Here is an 8,725-nt window from a genome sequence, read left to right as displayed (position 1 = left end):
AAATAATGGGGCACCTGGGTGTCAGTTAAGCATCTGCCTTGGCTCAGGTCATGGTCTCGGGGTCCTGGGGTCGAGTCCTGCATCAGGCTCCCTGTTCAGCCGGGAGTCTGCTTCTCCCTCTCCCTCTACCAGCCGCTCCCCTGCTTGTGTGCTCACTTTTGCTCTCCCTCTCTCACACTTGCTCTCTCTTAAGTAAACAAATAAAAAATTTTTTTTTAAATCACTGAAGGGTGCCTGAGTGGCTCAGTCAGTTAAGCGTCTCCCTTCAGCTCGGGTTATGATCCCAGGGTTCTAGGATCAAGTTCCACATCAGGCTCCTTGCTCAGCAGGGAGCCTGCTTCTCCCTCTGCCTGCCCCTCCCCTTTTTTGTTCTGTCTCTCTCTCTCTCTCTGTCTGATAAATAAATAAATAAATAAGATTTTTAAAAAAACTAATGAATCAGAATTTGCATTTTAACAGGTTCCCTGGGGGATGCTTCATAAGCTGAGGTGTGAGTACACCTGACTCAGGATAAAATCAAGACTTTCCTGTCTCCCACTATGTGCGCATCATGGGATCTGATATTCTTCCTCAACACAGAGAAAGCTACAGGAACCCCTCAATGAAATGCCTCTGTTTAGCAGATAATTCTAATTCATATCCTGTTTGTTTAAAGAAACATTGTCATAGCAGCAATGGCCACAATCACCAAACTGTAGAAAGAGCCAAGATGCCGTTCAATGGACGAATGGATAAAGAAGATGTGGTCCATATACACTATGGAATATTCCTCAGCCATCAGAAAGGATGAATACCCAATTTTGTATCAATGTGGATGGGACTGGAGATTATGCTCAGTAAAATAAGTCAAGCAGAGAGTGTCAATTATATGGCTTCACTTACTTGTGGAGAATAAGAAATAGTGGAGGACATTAGGAATAAGAAAGGAAAATTGAATTGGGGGAAATCGGAGAGGGAGATGAACCATGAAGGACTGTGGGCTCTGAGGAACAAATTGAGGGTTTTAGAAGGGAGGGGTGGGGGGTTGGGTGAGCCTGGTGGTGGGTATTAAGGAGGAAATGGATTGCATGGAGCACTGGGTGTGGAGCATAAACAATGAATCTTGGAACACTGAAAAAATAAAATAAAATAAAAAGATGTCAGTATCATTGATCAGAATGGCTAAAATTAACAGCACAAAAAAAATTAACAACACAAGAAACAACAGGTGTTGGTGAGGACGGGAAGAAAAGGGAACTTGCTTACACTGCTGCTGGGAACGCAAGCTGGTGCAGCCACTCTGGAAAACAGTGTGGAGGGTCCTCAGGAAGTTAAAAGTAGAGCTTCTCTGTGACCCAGCAATAGCGCTACCAGGTATTTATCCAAAAGATACATACTGATCTGAAGGGACACCTGCACCCCAGTGTTTATAACAGCAATGTCCCCGGCAGCCAAATTATGGAAAGAGCCCATTTGTCCATCGACAGATGAACGGATAAAGAAGATGTGATAGATATACAAAGGGATATTACTCAGCCACCAAAAAGAATGAAATCTTGCCAACAACATGGATGGAACTAGAGGGTGTTATGCTGAGCAAAATAAGTCAGTCAGAGAAGGACAGTTGTCATACGATCTCACTCATATATGGAGTTTAAGGACAAAACAGAAGATCATAGGAGAAGGGAGGGAAAATAAAATAAGATAAAAACAGAAAGGGAGGCAAACCATAAAAGACTCTTAAATCCAGGAAACAAACTGAGGTTTGCTGGTGGGGGCAAACGGGGAACAGGGTAACTGGGGGAGGGGCACCGAGGAGGGCACATGATGTATCGAGCACTGGGTGTTGTATGCAACTGATAAATCACTGAACTTTACCTCTGAGACTAATAATACAGCATATATATGTTAACTAAATAGAATCTAAATAAATACTTTTTTAAAAAAGAAAAGTTGTCAGTATCATAATCTGAGTTTTTGGAGGCACCATTTTTAGTAAATACGGGTAGTTTAGCCCCTGGGCTGTGTTGTAGTCCCCCAGAACACGCCGGTGGTCTGTAGGCCATGGGTCACCTCTCTAAGGCATGGCTCAGCGACAGGCAGTTCCCAGAGGCTCCGTGGAAGAGACACCACACAGCACATGGGTCCCCCCATAACCAGGTCCTGGACGCAGCACAGGAGGCCGTGGGAAGGACCATAGGCTGCTTCGAATGGTGACACTATCCTTGAGTGCTGAAAACAGTGTCATAGGGAAAAGAGTTCTTCTAAATCCTCTCAAAATAATAACCACATGAATGTTTCCAACCAGCCAGCCAGCATCTGAATTTCTGTCATTCTCATCTTGCCTGACTCCAGGAGACAAATGAACTGACCACAGAATGTTGCTTGGCACTAGCAGCTGGTGACTCAGCACATCAAAATGGCTTCAGCTGCTTCCTCTGGGCACTTTAGCCACTTAGAATTCATCTCCCAATTTTGCAAGCACTTACTCATATTTCTAAATCGTAACTGATTTTACCACATAAAGCTGTGAAGATCCCTAATTTAGCACATCACCTCAGTGTGTTAGGACAGTCAAGCAAAAGATCTGATTATAATTAATCTTGAATAATTTTTCCCAATTCTTCTGTAAAAGAGTAGATATGTATTTATCATCACTGCAAACTGTTACATGAAGACAGTTGAAACAGTTCCAACAGATCCTTGGTCTTCCCTGGATATGCCCTCCACCTTGCACACACACCCCATTTCTATCCCCAGAGTAATCCCTGTTAACTTTTTCTTTTATGTTCTACCAGAAAATTTTTGTTGTGCATTGCTAAACAAATACTGGATAGCTATTTGTCATAGCATTTATAGATCTTTATAATTTTTTTCTTTTATAAAGTAATTTTATTTAACCAGGTATTTATTGGCCACAGCAACTTTCAAGACACGTCTCCAAAGGCAAGGGAAACAAAAGAAAAAATGAAATTTGGGGACTTCATCAAGATCAAAATCTTTTGCACAGCAAAGGAAACAGGCAACAAAACACAGAGGCAACCCACAGAATGGGAGAAGATATTCGCAAATGACACTATCAACAAAGGGCTGATAAAGAAGATCTGTAAAGAACTCCTCAAACTCAACCCTCAAAAAACAGATAATCATGTCAAAAAATGGGCAGAAGACATGAACAGACACCTCTCCAATGAAGACATACAAATGGCTAACAGACACATGAAAAATGTTCAACATCATTAGCCATCAGGGAAATATAAATCAAAACCACAATGAAATACCACCTCACACCAGTTAGAATGGCAAAAATCAATAAGACAGGAAAAACAAATGTTGGCAAGGATGTGGAGAAAGGGGAACCCTCTTACACTGTTGGTGGGAATGCAAGCTGGTGCAGCCACTTTGGAAAACAGTGTGGAGATTCCTTAAGAAATTAAAAATAGAGCTACCCTGTGACCCTGCAATTGCACTACTGGGTATTTATCCCAAAGATACAGATGTAGTGAAAAGAAGGGCCATCTGTACCCCCAAAGTTCATAGCAACAATGGCCACAGTCGCCAAACTGGAAAGAGCCAAGACACCCTTCAACGGACGAATGGATAAAAAAGATATGGTCCATATATACAATGGAGTATTATGCCTCCATCAGAAAGTATGAACACCCACCATCTGCATCAACATGGATGGGACTGGAGGAGATTATGCTGAGTAAAATAAGTCAGGCAGAGAAAGACAATTATCATATGGTTTCACTTATATGTGAAACATAAGGAATAGAGCAGAGGACCATAAGGGAAGGGAGGGAAAACTGAAGCGGGGGAAATCAGAGATGGAGATGAACCATGAGAGACTCTGGACCCCGGGAGACAAACAAGGGTCAGAGGAGATAGGGGTTGGAGGAGGGTGTAACAGGGTGTTGGGTATTAAGGAGGGCACTTGTGATGAGCACTGGGTGTTGTATACAACTAATGAATCGTTGAACACTACATCAAAAACTATGATGTGCTATACCTGCCTAATTGAATTTAAATTGTTAAGAAGTTAAGCATGGGGCGCCTGGGTGGCTCAGTGGTTAAGCTGCTGCCTTCGGCTGAGGTCATGATCCCAGGGTCCTGGGATCGAGTCCTGCATCGGGCTCCTTGCTCATCAGGGAGCCTGCTCCTCTCTCTGCCTTTGCCTCCACTCTGCCTACTTGAGCTCACTCTCTCTCTCTCTCTCTCTCTCTGACAAATAAATAAATAAATAAATAAATAAAATCTTAAAGAAAAGTTAGGTGAAGTAGAATAGATTGAAAAATGAGCATCTCAGGTGACCCATAAGGGAATATTGAGCCATCTGTCAGATATGTAAATGGATTTCCAAAACCGGAGTGGGGGGTGGAAACAACAAAGAAAATTGGTCAAAAATTTTTCAAAGATTTTCTAGATACAGGAATCTCAACAGTCACCACAAGCAGCATGAACACACAGCAACACATCAAAACTCACCATTATGAAATGTTTGACAATCAATTTGAGAATCGTAAGAGGAATTAAAGGCGTAAAGAAAAGTCACACATGAAGGAACAAAGATAAAAAATTGCAAGCAGATTTCTCGTTGAAAAATGTGTAAGCCAGGGGCGCCTTGGAGGCTCAGTCGGTTGAGCATCCGACTCTGGCTGTCAGCTCGGGCCACGATCTCGGGGTCCTGGCATGGAGCCCCGGTCCGGCTCCCTGCTCCACAGGCGGTGCTTCTCCCTCTGCCCTCCCCCACTTATGTTCCTTCTCTCACTGTCTCTCTCCCTGTTAAGTAAGTAAAATATTTTTTAAAAAGGTAAATAAATTTCACATTTATCTAGATTGACCATGAAAACATCAGAAAAGCCTCAAGTTCCTACAATCCGAAACAGAAGTGGAGGCGTTCCAACCCAACAGAACAGAAGAGAACCTGTAGCCAGCACGTGACAAAACTCAGATGAAACGAGCAGATCTCCAGAAACACCAACTACCAAAATTGACCCAAAATAAACAGAAAATCTGAGCAGACTTATAAAAAATAAAGAGGATGAATGAGTAAACCAAAATCTCTGAGCAAAGAAAAGCCCAGCCCCAGACTGTCCGCTTCCCTCATAAAGGAGACAACGGAACGTGAGCGTCCGGACTGAGGCAGAAAGGGTGTCCGACACCACCCAGCCGCCCGGCGGGTGAAAACACTTCAACTGGAAAGGAAAGGAGCGTTTCTCAACACGACCCAGGCCGGACGTGAACAGCCCACAGCGTGCACGGGCTCAGCGGCGTGCACGGGGCTCACGGCCCACAGCGGCCGGCAAGTCCCCCTGGCAGCGGGGGCAGACGGGACCCCTTTCCCGCAGCTCCCAGTCAACGCCGGGATGCAAGCTCTAGTTGAACAATGAGGCAAGAAAAAAGAAAAAGGCATTCAGATGGGAAAAACAAGTAAAATATCCGTATTCACAGAGACATGATCGTCTATGTAGAAAACCTACAGAATCCTAAAAAAACGAAACTATTAAATAAACTCAGGAAAGTTGATGGTACAAGATCAATACATAAAAATTAGCTGAACCTCTACATAGCAGCGATGAACAACTCCAAAGGAAAGTGAGAGAACAATTCCCTTCACGTTGAGAGAAACACGATCTTCCTGCTTCCCATCTGAGCCCGGCATCTGGGCGGTGCCCACGCTGGTGCCCCGGTCCCCGAGGGCAGTGGGACAGCAGAGACACCTGCACAATGGAAGGCCTCCGTCCACACAGGCCCAGAGCCCTGGCTGAACTGGGTGCCCCCAAGCATGGACACCGCCCAGCCACGCTGCAGCTGCCAGCACACCACGTGGGCCTTGGCCCGGTCCAGGTGGGCATTGGAGACGGTGCCCCAGGTCAGGCCACACCTCACTTCCAGACGCTGGCACGGGGGTGCCCGGCGCACCCCAGCTGGGCCTCCACGTGGCCTGGGGAGGACACTGAACTGAAACAGTCCATCTAGGGCAGGGGAGACGTTTGGCAGGCCTCCGGGCAAGTGACCGACTGCCCCTCCCTCCAGCCCCAAAGGGAGGAAGGACACACGACGACCAGGATCCCTTGGCCCAGCACAGCCCCGATGGGCCAAGGGGTCCTTAAGCCAGCACTGGAACTCTGGGCGTGGGGTGACCTGTGGACTAGGAGGACCGTCTCGTCCCTCAGCGTCTCCCAGGTCCCAGCCCCACTCAGACTGTGACAGCAAAGGCTCATTTCCCACCTCCTCAGGCCACGTGGGAGCCAGGGATAGATGAACACAGCACCCTCAGCTCTGTCCTGGGGGCCTAGGGCCCCTTCCCCAGGCCGGGACTGCATGCCTGACTGGAACGTGCATTGCCTGGTCAGTCTTCAACCCTGGTGCCTAGTCACAGCCCGACCAGGGCACTCAGAGCCCTTGTGGGGGTTGGGGGGGGCATATGCACCAGGGCCTCCCAGTGGTGTCTGCGCCCCAGCAGCCCCAGTGACCCCCGGACACGGCCTTCGGAGCAAGAGCACAGGAAAACTGTACATGGCAAAAATGCACTCAAGGACCCTTTGTCCAGAAATTTCAAATATTAGAGATTAAATATTCACCTTCCATCTCAATTTGGATCCTTAATTTCAATTTTCCTAAGTTTGCTCACACTTTATTTTTTTTTTTCAGCATAACAGTACTCATTGTTTTTGCACCACACCCAGTGCTCCATGCAATCCGTGCCCTCCCTCGTACCCACCACCTGGCTCCCCCAACCTCCCCCCCCCCGCCCCTTCAAGACCCCCATATTGTTTTTCAGAGTCCATAGTGTCTCATGGTTCACCTCCCCTTCCAATTTCCCTCAACTCCCTTTCCCTCTCCGTCTCCCCTTGTCCTCCAAGCTATTTGTTATGCCCCACAAATAAGTGAGACCATATGATGATTGGCTCTCTCTGCTTGACTTATTTCACTCAGCAAAATCTCACTTTATTTTGATGGTGTCAATGACATTAAGAAATTAAAGCGTTAGCAAAAATGAACGCCCAAGGACCCTTTTCTGAGGAATCTCCACAGAGTGAGGGTCTCGGCTCTTCACGTGAACACAGACAGTTCACTCTGCGTGCAATGGGCTGAGACAGCCCATCTCTCTGGGGCCCAGGTGCTGTGGTCCCCTCCGCTCAGGGACCTCTTGGAGCCCAGAGCCCTGTGGACAGCAGCACACTCACCTGGAGGGGGCATCCAACAGGCCAGGAGGAGGGGTCTCCTACTGCTGCAGCCCCCCGGGCACGGAGAGGGGGCCCCATGCCCCTGCAGGAGGTGGGCTGCAGCTCGGCAGGGAGCAGTTCCGGAAGGAAGCGCCCCCCACCTCCCAGCCGCCCAGGGCCACCCTGCCACACCCACACAGCACCAGCGGCAGGTGGGGAGGCCTAGGCTGGGCTTCCCACACACCCAGGTGTGAGGCTCCTGGAGGCTTCCTGGAGGCCACACCTTCCCTTGCCCCACGCAAAAGGTCAATCCAAGCTCGCGGGCCGTTGTGGACAGACAGCAATCTGCTCCGAACCCTTAAAAAATGCATGACTGTGGTCAGCCATCATGAAGGGTGCGCACACCTCGCTTTGTGAGGACAGGGGCTTCGGAAAGCAGTCACAAGTGCAACAGAGTGGGAATAAATGATAGAAGACACGTGTGGAGGGATACTAGGCAGACATCAAACACGTTAACTCAGGCAAGTCTGCACGTTTCAGGTGGGAAACACGCAAGACACAGACCATGCATCACGTTAACCATACTCATAGCTGCGCATCAGTGCAAAGAAAAGGTCTCGTGTGTGTCGACCAGGATGCCGAGGTATTCATTTCTGAGTGTAGAACAAGTGTTTTCCAACCTCTTTCTTGGTTCTATAAGTTTTCGCATTTGCGATAAGAAACGCGTATTATTTTATAAACAGAATCAGATCAGTAACGGCTGCTATCCAAAAGCTTCGCCAGATGACCAGTTTTCAAGAGGGACGCTCAGGTTTTCAGACAGTGTGGTGGAGGCAAGGAGAGTCTGGAGAGGGCAGGAGGACCCCATCCGCAGGACCCTCTGGGCAGCAGCTCCCGAGCCACAGCCTCTCCCAGCACTAAGCGGCACCCCCAGCTCGGGGCTCAGGGCACCAGGGACCTGCAGCTGCTTCGAGTGGGTCCCCCAATGCACTTCACTCACAAGCCGCCTAATCAGAACCCTACAAAGGGATTGAAAGGGCGGGGGCCCCTGGGAGAGAGCTCGGCACACAGCCGGAGGGGGCACTGTCCAGCATTAAGCACTGGGGAAGCGCAGCACACGTAGGGGAACCTTGCACACTTCCTCTAAGTCCCAATGCTCTCTGCTCAGCTGACACCCTTACTCTGCTCTCCGCGTCTTCCAGGTCCCCTATCCCATGCCCAGACCCCAGAGGGATGTCCCCACTTCCTGCCAGCTCCCTTCTCTCCCTCCTGACCCCAGGGACGCACTCCTGCTGCACACCTTCCCCCAGCCCCCAGGCCCTGGGGATATCCAGTGTGAGGATGCAGAGGGTGTGGCCAGGGGCGTGGTCGAGTGTGTGGTCAGGGAGGGTGTGGTCAGAGCGTGGTAGGGGTGTGGTCAGGGAGGATGTGGTCGGGGGGGGGGGGGGGGGGGGGGGGGGGGGGGGGGGGGGGGGGGGGGGGTGGGGGGGGGGGGGGGGGGGGGGGGGGGGGGGGGGGGGGGGGGGGGGGGAGGGAGTGAGGATGGAAGGCTGTGGCCAGAGTGGGTGTGGTCA

Source organism: Enhydra lutris, unplaced genomic scaffold (assembly GCF_002288905.1).
Source record: "Enhydra lutris kenyoni isolate GAN:26980312 unplaced genomic scaffold, ASM228890v2 scaffoldscaffold12, whole genome shotgun sequence".
NCBI classification, from domain to species: Eukaryota; Metazoa; Chordata; class Mammalia; order Carnivora; family Mustelidae; genus Enhydra; species Enhydra lutris.
This window is presented reverse-complemented; position numbering follows the sequence as displayed.